Genomic DNA, 15196 nt, shown 5'->3' with positions numbered 1-15196 from the left:
GCCAAGGAAAGAGAGTATTCAGAAAAAAGACTCAGATAGAGAAAGGTAGAGAGAGAACTGAAGAAAAACTGATAACATAGAGGAAAAGGGATGATAGGTCATGACAGGAAAAAACAACTCTTCGTCTCTGGAGATACATTTTAAAGCACAAGTTCAGTCAGCAGCCACGATGAAGACCTTTGCATTAAAAAAACAAATTCTGCAACCTCCCCTCTACTTCTACTACTTGCCTTTGTTGCTATGTTCCTTATCTGCCAAAGCCTCACTGAAAGAAATTTGCATAACCATGTTTCTAAAATGGCTTCATCATTGTGCCAACACTGTTGACACACAGCAGTTTCTGTGAAGACTATATTTGAGAGCTCAGCGTTCTCACCTTTAGGTGGCTGTTAGGATTGATTCGGTCTTTGAGTGTGGAGTTTATTAACAGCGCTTTTCTAGGATGCCGGTCTGTCATGCCCGAACCAAGCAACAGCTTTTGATGAAGGCGCAATGTTGGTGCTATATACTGCATGCAAATGATTTGAAAATAAAAGGGGGTTGAGGGTAGGAAACTGCAAACAAACTTTGAGTGTGAAGGCTGCAATCAGCATCTGTCACTAATACTGTTGCAGCACCTTTGCTGCATAATGTGAGCCTGTGAGGGGAGAGAGGGGGGCAGAGGAGATGTGTCTGCTTCTGCTGCTATCTAGCAAAGCTGTTTAGAAGCTATAACAAGAGCTCCCCTCACATGCTCTGTTGTGTAATCATCAGTTGAGGGACCTGTTAAAGAGCACACAAAGAAAGACACAAACCAATAGACTGGAGAAGATCAGAGAAGCAGATGAAGTGGGAAATTCCTGAAACACTGACAAACATCCTCATAAACACATCATCCTTTGCTGCAAAATAGTATAACATATTTCCATGTACTTAATGTTGGTTGAGTCATTACTGCGTCTGTATTTGGGAGTCTTGGTTTGTCTGTGGACTTTATGATTCATGTCTATTTACACTACCACACTGGTAGTAAATTACATATCTCTTAACTGTCACTCATCGTTTCTGCTGTGGTGGATCACTGCAGGTGAGTAATAAATTAAAGAAAACCTGCAGTCAACCTACTATTAATCAGAGTTTTAACCAACAAAACATCTTGTACCCAGTGGTTGAGTCCCTTTAGGGGCTTACTTTACTGATACAGTCGCAGTCCTAATCTTCTCCTCAACGGCTCTTTAGTTGGCTAATGGTTCTTTTACATATTGCACATGTTGCACCGCCCCGTTTGCAGCGGCTGGAATAAACCTGGAGAGCAAAATGCACAATTTGTGGCCCCTCCTTAGCAGTGGCGTGTCCAGAGGGGTGGCCTAGGGTGGCACTGACACCCCTTGAAATCCAATTGGCCACACCAAAACCCTAAACTATGATTGGCTGTTTGCCTTGTCAGAGGTGGGGTTTTGTTTAAAACTATCATTTGGGATGAGATTGCTTTATTAATGCCCTCAAATGTGACTTTGAAAAAACATCTTTTGTAAGTCCTTAAAGAATTAAGCTTAGAAGATTTATGCCACTTTGTCATGTTTTTTTTTAAGTCCAAAGGAATATAACAACAAGGGTCAATTTTATTTATTTGTAAATGCACTGGCCACCCCTTCCTAGGTGAGAGCCTCAGTTTGGCCACCCCGGTCAAAAAGTCCTGGACACGCCCCTGATCTTAGGGCATGCTGGCAAGAACCTGTTGCTGATAAAGATGGCACACACATGTAGGTGAACACGTGCCAGCACCTGTTCAAAACTAAATAAATTAGTAATGCCTTAAACTAGAAATATAACAAAAACAATAATACAGTTGTTATCAATGAATGTGTCTGAGTCCTGCCTGAACATTTTCCAAGTCTAAATGCAATCGATTCCTGAATCCAAGTCACAGTCATCAGAACTGAAGTCCAAGTCGGTCATGAAACCAGAAAATCAGGACTTGAGTTGGACTCAAGTCAATGTCCTGGACTCGAGTACTGCAACGATGGTGGAGGAGATATGGTTTGGGAAAAAATAGTTATTGGAATTAAATGAAGATATGATATGACTATTCAAACAAACATTTAATAATGGAGGCTGCACTCGCTGCACCCCTTTAAAAAAGGGGAGTGTTTGATATCTGTCCTCTGCTGCAATGTCAGACCCATCCTTCCCCTGATCCAGAGGGCCCAGCAGCAGGTGTCAAAGCTCTAGGGGCATCAGCTCACACACCACCCCTCATGGTCCGACAAGGACCTTTACTGCTGCTCACTTCATCCACTTAATTATTTCTCCCTCTGTCTTTCCCTTTCTCTACAACACCTCCCCTCAAATTAATTACTCTTCTGTATTAACTTACTACACAACCTTGCACAAAACCTGGTGACAGCAGCAGCCAGGGTACAACCATGAGACATCCCACTTCCTTACTAATTACTGCAGGTTCTCATCTGCCCTCTGTGGGGAGGCATTGGACATCCCCTCATTGTTGTTTTTAAATTAGTCGGATGGTAATTATTAACTACAGTTTAATGGAAATACAGCTTGGCTTTGAATGTCAGTCTCATTTGCATTTTAAGAGATGGCCGCTTCGTTCAGAGGTAACGCTTAGAGAGTGTCACTCAGGACGGAGGAAGGTTTGCCGGGGGATTACAAATGAAAAGAGTGTCCATTCTCCTTTTCTAATCTTCAAATGACTGTTTGAATACATTTTAGAGTAAAGAGACTTGATAAGCTTGTGTATAATCGGATGATTCATTGGTGGACCATAGAACAATTTTGAACATTTAATTAGTATTCTTGTTGTGCCCTCTTGCATTTGCTTTGAAATCAGTATAGGCTGGATTCAGTGATCAAACTGTTTCCTTGTACAGCCTGATTACTGACATTTACTACTGAACGTACACTGATGGGAAAAAAAATATGTTTGAATATTCTTTTTAATTAAATATAACACATGATATCTCTCATTGTTCTAAACCAGTTCTGCCAGGTAAAACGAGGACACAATCTATACTCCTGTGAAGTGAGAGAGTGCCTGAAGCCTCAGAGATTTTTGTCTCGTGTGTGTTAGAGAGAGAGAGAGAGACGAGGAGGAGAGAGAGGAGAGAGAGAGGAGAGAGAGAGAGAGAGAGAGAGGAGAGAGAGGAGAGAGAGAGAGAGAGAGAGAGAGAGAGAGAGAGAGAGAGAGAGAGAGAGAGACTGTCCGCAGAAGTACCACACCAGAGCTACCGGAAATAACTTTCCCTTCAAAATAATAAGGCAGAAGTAGAAAGTTATCAACAGCGAACAACAAGGATCAGTTTCAGTGGGCCGTTGTAGGGAAGTCCAGGACCTATTGCCTCAAAGTGATTATATATGACTTGATGATCAACTGCCAGTTAATATTTCAGATTAAATTGAAATAACAAGCTTTCAGAAGGGTTCTTGTTCAATTGCAACAACAGGTAATAGACAAAATCAATCAAAATTGTATTTAATGCTGTCCTTGTATATGGTTTATTTTCCTGTGTTCAAATGTATAACCTGTGACCCTGAAGGTGTCAGATGTTTTGTTTTGGTGGTGTTAATGAAGCTGACATTTGTCCGATGAACCATGAGTGGAGTTTTCACTCCTATGTGGCGAAATGCGCGTCCGTCATTGTCTTATTTTGATGATCGAAAGCGGAAGTTGACTGACTCTACCCACTTCAACTGATGCATGAGTATTTCCCTCTCCTCTCCTCTGCCTGAGCACTTGCTCCGAGGACGTGTGGATGTGCTGTGCGGTCCTCCGTGTCTCCGTGGCGCAGGATAGGACGGTCGCCACGCCTTCAGGGACGCACTTTATTTGTGCTCCAGTTCTCCGTCTGTGTCCGCTGCGTACCGGAGGTAACCTGTTCGGACCCCGGACATTTAACGATCTACTACTATCAACAGACATTGTCTCCACTTACTCCAGTCAGACTGAGCCTCTCTGGAGTCCGCTCTACTTCTACCACTGATGTCAGCTGAAGAGGCTGTGTTGTAAACGCTAATTGATTTGGGAATATCCGGAGCGGCAGTTTTATCGATTTGACATCGGATACAAGCCGGATCAAAGATGGGGATCAAAGTGTAGTGCTGGTGAGTAGTGTACTAAAGCAAGGTTATCCCACTACTACCATATTTGCATATTGAGATTTCACTCACGCCCACAGCCCGTGCGCGTGCTCGTGCGTAATCGTGTGAGCGTGTGTTTGTAACCAGCCTGCTATACGCACATCGTTCAATCCAACTGTGCGCATGAATCCGGTGTCGAACTTTACTAGCAACAGTGATGACATCATGATCTCTTATCGTGTTGGAGATGCTGGAGCGCTGCTTTCATCACTTTACTACGATGAAAGCATCAGAGTGTGAGGCGTGAGTCAGCGGTGTCCGGGGCTGTTGAAAGGGCGTGTGAGGGGATTCAGCTCATTTGTAGAGGGAGTCACTGCGTCTTCAGCCTGTGACACATTCATGGAGAAAATACAAGATAATGTGGGCAGGTGACGGTGTAAAAGTCTAAGGCACAAGCGTCTAAAACACTGTAGCCCCTGATGGTTAGAAATATGTCACATGTTGTGCTGTTGTCTGGTTAACTGGCTACATAGTGCAAAGCCTATCTCGTGTCATGTAATTATTAACGTGGGAGTAAACAACTCGCTCCTGATTTCCTCAATCACTGGCTCTGCGTGTGAATTGAGTGTGAGTGTAGGTAAGTGTGATGCATTTGTTATTTTCCCTCAGAGATGGCACAGAATGAACAGGTGTGGCCCTGTTGACATTTTATTTGGATTTCATTCATTGGAATGAAAACTGATTCCACTAAAGCATCTAAGAGGTGGTAAGCAGCCTTTCCACCCATGGGCAATGTTGCAACCTGCACAGCTCACCCATACAAACCAAAAGGATTTGTTATCGGTCTCTTGCAGCTTACTGCAAGGTGCATGAAAGTAACACCGGCTCTGCCAGAAACCAGTTAGGTTGAGGAGAAATTCTAGCTGAGGTTGTTGTTATTACCTGTAAGCTGCTTCTCCTCCTGGTGCTTGCTCCCACGCCCCTCAGCTCTGGTGTCCTCCACCCCTCAGTCAGCCACAACTGCTCCTCCCAGCCCCCGAAGAGTGAAGCACTGGAGGGGACTCACGTTTCGTGAATGCACTCTCTCAGCATGGAGCTCCAAGAGCAGCAGAGGCAGCTTTGCAGCCTCTCCATAACATGCTCAGCTTAGTTTTATTTATTCACCTGTTTAGGATGCAACCCTGGGTTGTGTGTATTTGCTTGCTTTCACCTTGACTGGCAGTGTGTGCTTTTGCATGCCCTGAGGGGTGGGGGGGAGTAACAAACACTTTTTTTTGTTCTGTGTTGTGTTTGCTGCATGAGAGGTTCTAGTGTGAGAAGACAAAATGCTGCAAATCAATTCTTGGTTACCGAGTGTGCAAAAGATAACCACTGCATTTTTTTGGTTCTGTATACTGTTGTTTTTACCCTTTGACTATGTCTTCTGGTGATCAGGATCCTGTGCAGCACTTTGCTCCACCTCTTCTTCAAGATCCTCTCTACTGTGCCCATAAAGCTTTATTGCCCTCGGCAGAAGAATAGTTTTGCATTGCATTGCTCACAACAGTACAGTACATAGATAGTTGTACAGACATGAATCACCAGAGTGAGGGTCTGTCAGAAGTCTGCAGGTACAGACACAGTCCACAGCACATGTTCCCTCCAATTCAGGCCAAGTCTACAGAGAATAACAGGTGTGCTGTTAATGAGGGCAGCGTTTGGTGTGACGTGAGAGTGAGAGAGGCGAGTTCCCAGAGAGTGAGGCCAGTCATTGTGAGGGGGTGCTTTAGGAGAGAGAAGAAAGAAAGAGAGAGAAGGGGGACGAGAGTGGGTGCAGGGTCTGTCTGGGGCGGATCGGCAGGGAGGTAAACACAGGAGCTGTTAGTCTGGTGGCAATGACAGCTTTATCGCCACCACAAAGTTTATGGCTGTGTGTATGGGGGAAGGGGTTTGTGCGTAGATATGTGTGTATATGTGTGTGTGTGTGTGTGTGTGTGTGTGTGTGTGTGTGTGTGTGTGTGGTGTGTGTGTGTGTGTGTGTGTGTGTGTGTGTGTTCGGAGGAATGATGGATCACATTCTCTCTGCTCTACAGATATGACAGAATGTCGCTACTGTCTTGCAGTCAAAACAGGACCTTATTTCAGCACATGGAGCAGGAATTCCAGTTTTAATAATTCTGTGACTGTTATACACACATAAGGGCATTTAAAAACAATATTTTTCAAAAGTATAGATAATTTAATTTTCCATGTCGTGATGGGGTTGAAACCCTTTCCCCACCCTGTGTGAGGGACAGATCAGTCAGCAGGGAACACACTTCTTAGTTCCTCCTTTTTTGTGCTGAAGCAAACACATTTTCTTTATAAACAAGCATCCTCTAAAGATTATATAGCAATGAAAGGAATCCAATTATAAATAACAAAGACAGATGATTGTAAAGTAAACAGTAAGACTTTTCCTTTGTACATTTCATTTCTATTTCAACCCTGTGGTCTCAATGGATGGGGAAAGTCCCAACGCTACTACTACAGGTTTCTCCAGTTCTTCCTGATTGTCCAGTATCAACCTCAGCCCAGACTGGAGCTTGATTGAATAAAGGGATAGGACAAGGTGATGGCCTGTGTACCTGACAGGCCTCCAGATGTCCTTTGGCTACTCTGCAGCTTTGCCACTGACACCAGGATGATGAGAGCGATCTCACTGAAGGGCCAAGGCAGACAGGGTTCAAATGTGGAATCACTCCGTCACAGACGACTGCTCTGTCAGCAAAGAGAGAGGGCAAGAGAGGAAGAGAGAGAGAGAGAGAGAGAGAGAGAGAGAGAGAGAGAGAGAGAGAGAGAGAGAGAGAGAGAGAGAGAGAGAGAGGGGTTGGAAAGGGGGGAGAAACAATGGATTCTGATGGGATAAAAGAGAGACAAGGGGGGTGTTACTGTGGGGACTCAACAGGCATCTAATTACCTCCCAACAGGAGCCTTGACTCCATGGAAACGCTGTGTGCTGTGTAGAGCTGGTCTGAGCTGCCTCCACATGGCCTGCACGCTGTCATACAGGCGGTTATTGACAGTCTGCCTATAGATCAGCCAGGGTCAGAAAATAATTGAATGTGATTAGATCTCTGGTGTTTCCCATAAAACACTTAGGAATACGCAATCAGATTTACGCTTCAAGTCATTAAGCTTTTATCGGAATTCTGTGGGTTCTCAGGCTTTGGAAATCGTGCAGATATTTGGACTTGATGTTGAACCACAATATGTTTGTATCAACATTGTTCCCATATGAAAAATATTTTTTACCTTTTACCTACTCATTCTGGTACAGATTTACTATTTTCACTCATTCTTTGAACAGATCATTTATTTAAATAAGCACTAAGGAAATGTGTAAGATGAAATATCTTTGTATAAGAAGTGTGGTTTCTGTCATGAAAAGGAAAACATAGTAACAAACCTCCAAGTTAACGGTCAGAATTGTGTCTTACTGCTAAAAAGCAATAATATGATCAAGTGACTGACAGGGTCCTAAAAATATTAGAACACAAGTCAAGTGTTAAGGCCCAATGGGATATTTTAATGCCTGTCACACAAGGAAGACTTGAAAGATATTTTACATCCTGAACAATCACATTTCCTGGTATTCCTTCACAATACCAGGAAAAAACGTAAGATTCTAAGAGATGGCATCGATTATTTTTAGGTGAAACACAGCTGATAGAGATCTAATCCAGAGACATAAAGGTCTGAAACGTCACTATCCACCTCTGTGGCAACGGGGGATCATTTTAGCATTCAGTGTAAAATATATGCTGGAAAATCCCTTTTAAGGTTTTAATATCAGCACCATGCTCACAGGGAAGTCCCCCCAAAAAATGTTTAACCACCAACTGTGAAGGCACACTGTTGTGGTAAGCTGTTGAAATCACTCACCACAAATAGAAGTCTACGCAATATTAACTATACTTCCTAGTATGTCTATGCATTATGTTCTATGTTAGCCTGAGGGTCTGTTCCCATTATAGAAATAAAAACGAGATGTTTAAAATGTGTTCATGTCCCAATTGTCAACATGAAATAAACAGTATTGGTTTTGCATTGCATTTTGACCTTCATCTCAATCATATCAAATTACACGAGGCATGAGCTGTGAACACACTCCTCTGTGACGTTCCTCACACAAATTAACACGCTTTGACATGTTCATCAGCAGTGACACACTGCACGGCCTCTGTCTGTGCTGGTCTTAATGAACAGATAGATGCTGTCTAACAGAAGAGGAAGCGGCCATGATGAAATTAGTAACGTCTGGATATTAGATTTGTATCTGTTTCAGTCTCGTTTGTTATTTTGTCACGGTTATTGAGCAGGTCTGATTGAATATATTACAATGCTTAGTGGTTATTAAGTTGACAGTTTAATGTTAAAAAGGGGCTTAAGGACTTTTGAGGTGGCTGAACATAAGCATGTTCATTCAGCCTTTCTGTCTTGGTGCTCTTAATCATTCCACTCTGGTCTTCCTTCCCATTTTCTTCCATCCGCCTTGGGGTGCTGGTAATTCCTCTTAAGTGGCACTTGAGGCCCAATTATGCCTGTTTAAAGCCAAAAACACTCTTGTCCGATTCCCCTCTGAGGAGCACCACATTCAGAATGGTTGTAATTGGTGTATCATGAATAATGCATGACTGTTTTTTAACGCATTATGACCATAATGAATGGCAGATTTAGGGCACTCTATGCTCTGACACGTTAATGCGTGCCCGCTAACAGCCAATCTGTGCTCAGCTCCAATTATCTCTCAGCGACATGATAGATTGCCCTGACGCATCACATGTCACAGACCCTTCAGTTCATATTCTGAGGCCATTATCATCCTCTCTGCACAGAGGGAATAGACTCAGAAGTGTATTTTTCACATATGAAGTGGTTTGAAATAGGCGTCAGTTGGTAATGGTGCTCAGCCTTTAGAGTTGGTCTCAAATGCACAGACCTTCTCTCGGGCTTATGCTTTTTGTACAATGATAGATTCCATCTAAATGCAAGGTAATAGTTGGACTTCAGGGATTCAAATATGCAGTTCCTCTCATGCAACATAACCTTTGAGATCTGTCTTATAGAAATGTGAGAAAACACTGTAGCACCGCCACGCCACGCCTCTTGGACAACAGTAGGACAGATGTTTGTGTTCTCAGAGAAGGAATGACTTCACTAAGACTGAGAATAATACACTTTGACTTCCTCAGCCCTTTTGCAAGCAGTCACACACACAACAGAAACCCAAAGCCATGCATGCACACAACTGTGTCCAAACTCGCTCAGGAATGAGGGTGCCTATACACACATGCACGGGGTGTGTGTCACAGAGCAGGAGCCCCAGTGAGCTTTATGTCAGGAATGGTGGAGTTGGTGGGAGTGTAACAGGTGCCAGGATGTTAATGTGACCCGCTTCACAGGGCAGGGAGATTCCAGTAAAAGGGATTTGGAAAGTGTGCCCCTGTTAAGGCGTGAGTTTGATTCCCATCCTCTGTTGTCTCATACCACAGTGAGAAGCAAGGGAATGGGTGGGGAGCTGGAATGCCTTGACAGTAACTCAATCCTGTGTTTGGCTGCTGTGTGGGTGCAAGTGTGCATGCATGTGTTTCTTTCAAGACACAATGAACTCATTTGTTTTCAGCTGCACTCCTCCCTTAACACAAGAACACTCAACATTAACCAGCAGTGGTGTACCGGTTTGATTTCATTGTGTGTAGTGACATATGTGTGGTATTTTGCGCTCTCTCTCTGTTGTCGTCGGTGCCAGGCAGTCGCTGTGCAGCTCAGCGGCCAGATTGGCTCGTCCCTTGCACCTCGGCATCCAGTCTGGACGCCAATACACATTTGGGCTCCTGTTGAGGCTGGGGATGATGGCAGGGGCAGAGGGCCAAGAAGCCTCCCATGCCAGCAGCTCCCACTGGGAGAGCAGGCTGCTGCAAGGCCATCTGTACATGCGTCCTGACTGGAAAAGTAGGGCGTGGAGAAGGAGGCACAGGAGGAGGGGAGGGAATAGAGGGGGCACTTGGAAGGAGATGGGAATGAGAGGCTGGATGACAGAGAGGTGTTTACCTTCTGTAAAGCCCCCGCCTATTGGGAGAATACTCCATTATTTCTCTAGTCGCATCATTCAGCTTTCAAGAACGCTGTTGGGAAATTTAGGCCACGGCTGCAATACTCTGAGGCACACAAAACAGTGTCAGGAGGACCAAAAATACACAGGGATCTACATTTTAGAGCACAGCTAAAATAGATAAAGTGTGGAAACTGTATGTGTTAAAGGAGCGACATGAGGATCCTGAATTAGAAAGGAAGTGTTGGAGTATGTAAATTATTTGGTGTCTGCAAAGGAGAAGTGGGGTTTGGTGTGTCTGGTAGTAGGGGAACTTTAACATTCATAAAAGCTCGACTGTCTGCTCACTACCCTTGGGGGGAATATCACCCTCTCACTCTTCTCCAAAGCCCACCTTAGTCTTTGCTACTTTACTCCTTTACTCATACTATCCCTGGGCAAGGTAGGTTATGCATGTTTTCCTCTGTCTCTAAACCTCCTTTTAACTGTGATCTCTGACACCAGGAAGCAACTACAGACACAAAACAAAGTGTTGCTGAAATACCCATACCGGATATTTGCTGTGGCTGCCTCTGACAGTGTGCTGCTCCTATAAGAATAGCATTGCATCATGGTCTTGGTTTCACACTTGCTTTGTAGTGTTTCTTAGTATTGGTAAGCTGTGTGCAGTTAGATATAAGTGAAACTAGCTTTGAACAGCACAAAAAATATATCAAAATATTGAAATAAATTTAAACTTATCATATTTAATTTCCTGTAATGCAATAGGACTATGGGTTACAGAGGTCAGCTCTAAATATTTGATCTATTCACCCACCAACACCCTGATTAAAGTTAATGACGCATCATCAACAACAGCCAGGTCTCAAAGGAGCAAGGTCTCCCTTGAAAAGAGGTCTTTGATCTCAATGGAACCAACCTAGTTAAACAAAGGTTAAATAAAATAAAAACAATGCTACTCTTTCAATACAATGTCTGGGACTTCAAGCTAGATGAAGAATATTGCCCTGGCAAAAAAGAAAGTTATCATGGGTTGGAACAAAAATGTAGGCGAAGTTGTGGTTTTGAAATTATGAAATTCAAAGGAAACAATCAGCATTTTGAACATACGGAACAGAAATAGCGCTCGTTTTTGTCCAGTCCAAAAAACAAAGAAATGATGTCCTCTTTCAGCACCTTTATGAAAGGATCTAGACTATTTCTGCTGTTATTAAAAAGACACATTGGTATAGAATGTACTCCTACAGACGAGTACATTCTCCTTAGCTTTCATTGGGGTGATGAATTGATGTGCTGAGCCGCAACAATGAATCAAAGTCAACAGTGACAGCTCTAATGGATATCTTACAGTCTCTCTATAAAATACTTTTTCGTACAAAAAGTCCCTGCCGCTGGAAAAGGCTGAAACTCACCCCTGGAACTGAGCCAAGTTTCAGAGTGCTACAACAATGACCCCAGTGACTTTAAACCATAGACTGTATAAATAATGGACGTAGTATCCGTGACGTCGCTCATTCCTGAGCGCTGTTTTGAAGCCAATCGTCGGCGGGAGCCATATTGGTAATGCTGAATTCAACCAAACTTAGTGTGAGGAAAAGAGGTGGAGTTTGAGCCTCCTAGCCAACAGCTATGTGTTCCTGCCCAGGAGTCAAGTCAGCTATGTCCTTATTTGGGCGAAACTCGTAACCTTAATATCTTCTGAACCGTCGTGTTAGAAAAAAATTCACACCCCGTACAGTGTGTGCTGATAGAGAGATAAGCTACATAGAGTCAAGCCGTTTTTTTGAACCAGGCTGTAAACATGTTTATTAATGCTGCAAAGATCGTCTTTTTTGAATTGGTGTGTATGTGGTTTCCGGTGTTTCTGCAGCCAGCCTCAAGCAGACGCTCGATGAATTGCAGTTTATAACACTTCCGCATGGGCTTTATATATTGAGACAGGAGATTGCCGCTTGCTTTAAACCCATGAGCCCCAAACAAGGGTCCTTAACTCTCGACCTTTGACCTTTGACCCTTAATGATGGAGGTCAGACCATGGTTTGATTAGTTCTGATAAGCCCCTTTAGTGTTAATGAAACGCAGTTTGTAATACTGATTGTCTTCATCCATTAACTCTTTGGTTCCCGAGAAGATGTGTCAGCAACCATCTCCCCATTTCAAAGGCACACATGTCTAGGTGTGTGGCAAAACAGGTTCTGCAGAGACAGAGATAGAAATGGCAGCAAGAACACGAAGATTAACACAGTTATGAAGCTGTTTGACGGCTTAAAGCTGCTCGGCCAGGAATGTCACTGTTTCATTTACACACACCACACATAGACACACAGCAAGACAGTCAACGGTGCTGATAAAGATTGTGTGTCTCCAGACAGTGCCATTCTGTTAATCATGATAGAACAAAGCAGGCAGATCCCCTGATGGCAACGATAACAGCCTGACAGAATCACAATACAACACACACAACACACACACACACACACACACACACACACACACACACACACACACACACACACACACACACACACACACACACACACACACACACACTTAAAGAGCCCTGAACAATGACACTCCCCCAGCTGTCTAGACAGAGTGCAGGGCTGCCGTTGGCGAGCTGCTGGAGATCTCAGGGGGGATTAGAGCACAGACCACTACACTCACCTGTTCTTAGCTGCTTGTTTCTCAATGTGTTTTTTCATGCAGTGTTGATGCAATGTGACAGGCACAGAGGGAGCTGGGAGTATCATGAGGTATGCAAACAAGTAAGACAAGGTGCACAGTTGTGGATGACTCTTTGGTCACCTTGTAAAAAAAAACGGTTGTCAGCAGAGGGTGTGGAATATTGAAAGTATTTAATACAGACACTGACATTTTCTTGGAGGTTGCTGCCCTGTTTAGCATTTTCCAGTCACAGGACTTTTTTTATTTAATATGTGAATAATCCTTGAGTTCATAGTGCATTATTCTTTAAAAGGAAATAGTGGAGCTAGTACCACATCATGAGTATGTCCTGCAACTTGTTCACAGTCAGATCACTTAATAGGGATTTATTCTAAAGATTACTCCACTGATCGAGCACTGCACTCCTCCAACACTGACTCATGGTCTCATGATGGAAGTCAGGCTTTTATATTCCAGACATTTTTATTCTTGTCAACACTCGGGACCCTACATTAACCTAAAGGCAACAATGACAGCTCAGCTGGAGAGTGGGATGTGTTATGTTAGCAAGTAGCAGCTAATGCAGCCTCAAGCAGAGCTGAGGAGCGGGCAAACAAGGTCTGGAAACTTCACTACTTACTACAAACTTCATTACACAAGAATGTTGACCTCCCTTTCAGCTTCCTCTGGAGCCACAAAAACAACTTTGTCATCTGCAGTTATGTTCTCTATAAGGCTGTTAAAAGTATTAAATGTTCAGTAAATTAGGTTGTGCAAAAGGTTGTTCCAGTTCACCTGTTGATGACCTTTATTTTGAAGGACCAAACGCAGGATGCACAGAGCCACACGTGCTCACCCCTCAGTCAGAGTGATGCAGCTAGTTGGAGGAGACATCTCCTATTCCCTCCCCATCCTTTAATCTTTAGTTTTTTGTGCGTCCATAAGGGTAAACCACATTCACATTCACAAATTCAATGTTAAAGAAAATAAAGGAGTGTCACAGCAACAGTTCATCACAGTGAGGTCTCAAGTGTGGCATCCAGTGCGCCACCGCCTCTTTTACAGAGGTGTATTTTTCTTATGGGAACTTATGGGAAGTTTTGAAGTGCGTTGTTACGCTTGATGAGGTTGTTCTGAAAAAAGGTACATCATGGAGCTCAAGCCCAATGAGTATGACCACTTGAAATGCATGAATACATTTTCTGTCATCAGTTTTGTGCCACAGTGTGAACAGGGCTGAGAATTCCACACCGACACTGATGACTGATCTATCACAAGACATATAGCTATAGCAGAGTAACTTGACTGACATCTGCTCACAGACTGTGAGGTATCCACTGACACAGGCGCAGAGCTGTGATGAAATGATGAATCAGAGCCGCAGAAATGCCAGAGGGCAGAAGCAGGAGAGCCAAGGAGGAAGCAACCAGGAGAAATAAGGCGAGTGGAGATTATCGCAAATGATAGAGGAAGTCATTGCTAGTGCGAGCACGTAGTATAAAAGTCTCAGTCAGTCCCATACATATATGAATACAAACACGCTGGCAGATGTGTGTGTTTGTATGCATGAGATGACTCATGGATAAACTCCTGGATTTAGTCTGTTAGAGCTGAGCAAACTTTGTCTCCTGTCTGTCGTATCACAGAGGAAGTTGGCAAAAAGCTTTCGTTATGTTTTTCTGTCTATGAAGACATTTCTTATTGTAGCTGCATGCTGCATCTAGAGGAGGCTGCTGCAAGGACATCCAGAGCTTGCCCTATTGGGAACCTAATCAACACAGAGACTAACACTTTCATAGACAGAACACAGCTTCAATAGTGCATAATGGAGATTCATCAAAATATGGTAATATTATTTTAACTGTGCTTCTGTGTTGAAGTTCAAGCCAGTAAAGTAGAAATGTTGAAGTCTTATTTAAAGTCAGGACAGTGGGAGACACATCAATATAAGCTATCTGCTGTGTATGTGTCATAAAAAGAAATATTTCCTTGTAGTGTTTGGTATATCTCTGAAGTGGTCTAGTTAGATGTAGCTCTGGTAGATCTAGTCATATCCAACTCCTTTTCTTGTCACATGCAGTTCTTTTAGAGAGGGGTTCAATACAGGACCCACAGTTATAGCTCTGATTAGACAAGTAGAAGTCTGCCCTCTGTAATCACAATATATAATATATCTAATGAGAGATAAAGCTTTGGGCGCCAATGGTTTAAGTAGGAAGGAAGCTCATAAAAAAACAGGAAGACTCCCCTTCCCCCTATCATTTTTGTGGCTTTCTGTGTGTGTGTTATCATGTCAAGGTGTGTTAAAGTGCACGAACACGTGCTCATGGGTAAGAGAACCAGGAGAACAAGGAAAGCTGAGCCCTGAACACAGGTAACATG

This window comes from Notolabrus celidotus, chromosome 8 (assembly GCF_009762535.1).
Source record: "Notolabrus celidotus isolate fNotCel1 chromosome 8, fNotCel1.pri, whole genome shotgun sequence".
NCBI classification, from domain to species: Eukaryota; Metazoa; Chordata; class Actinopteri; order Labriformes; family Labridae; genus Notolabrus; species Notolabrus celidotus.
This window is presented reverse-complemented; position numbering follows the sequence as displayed.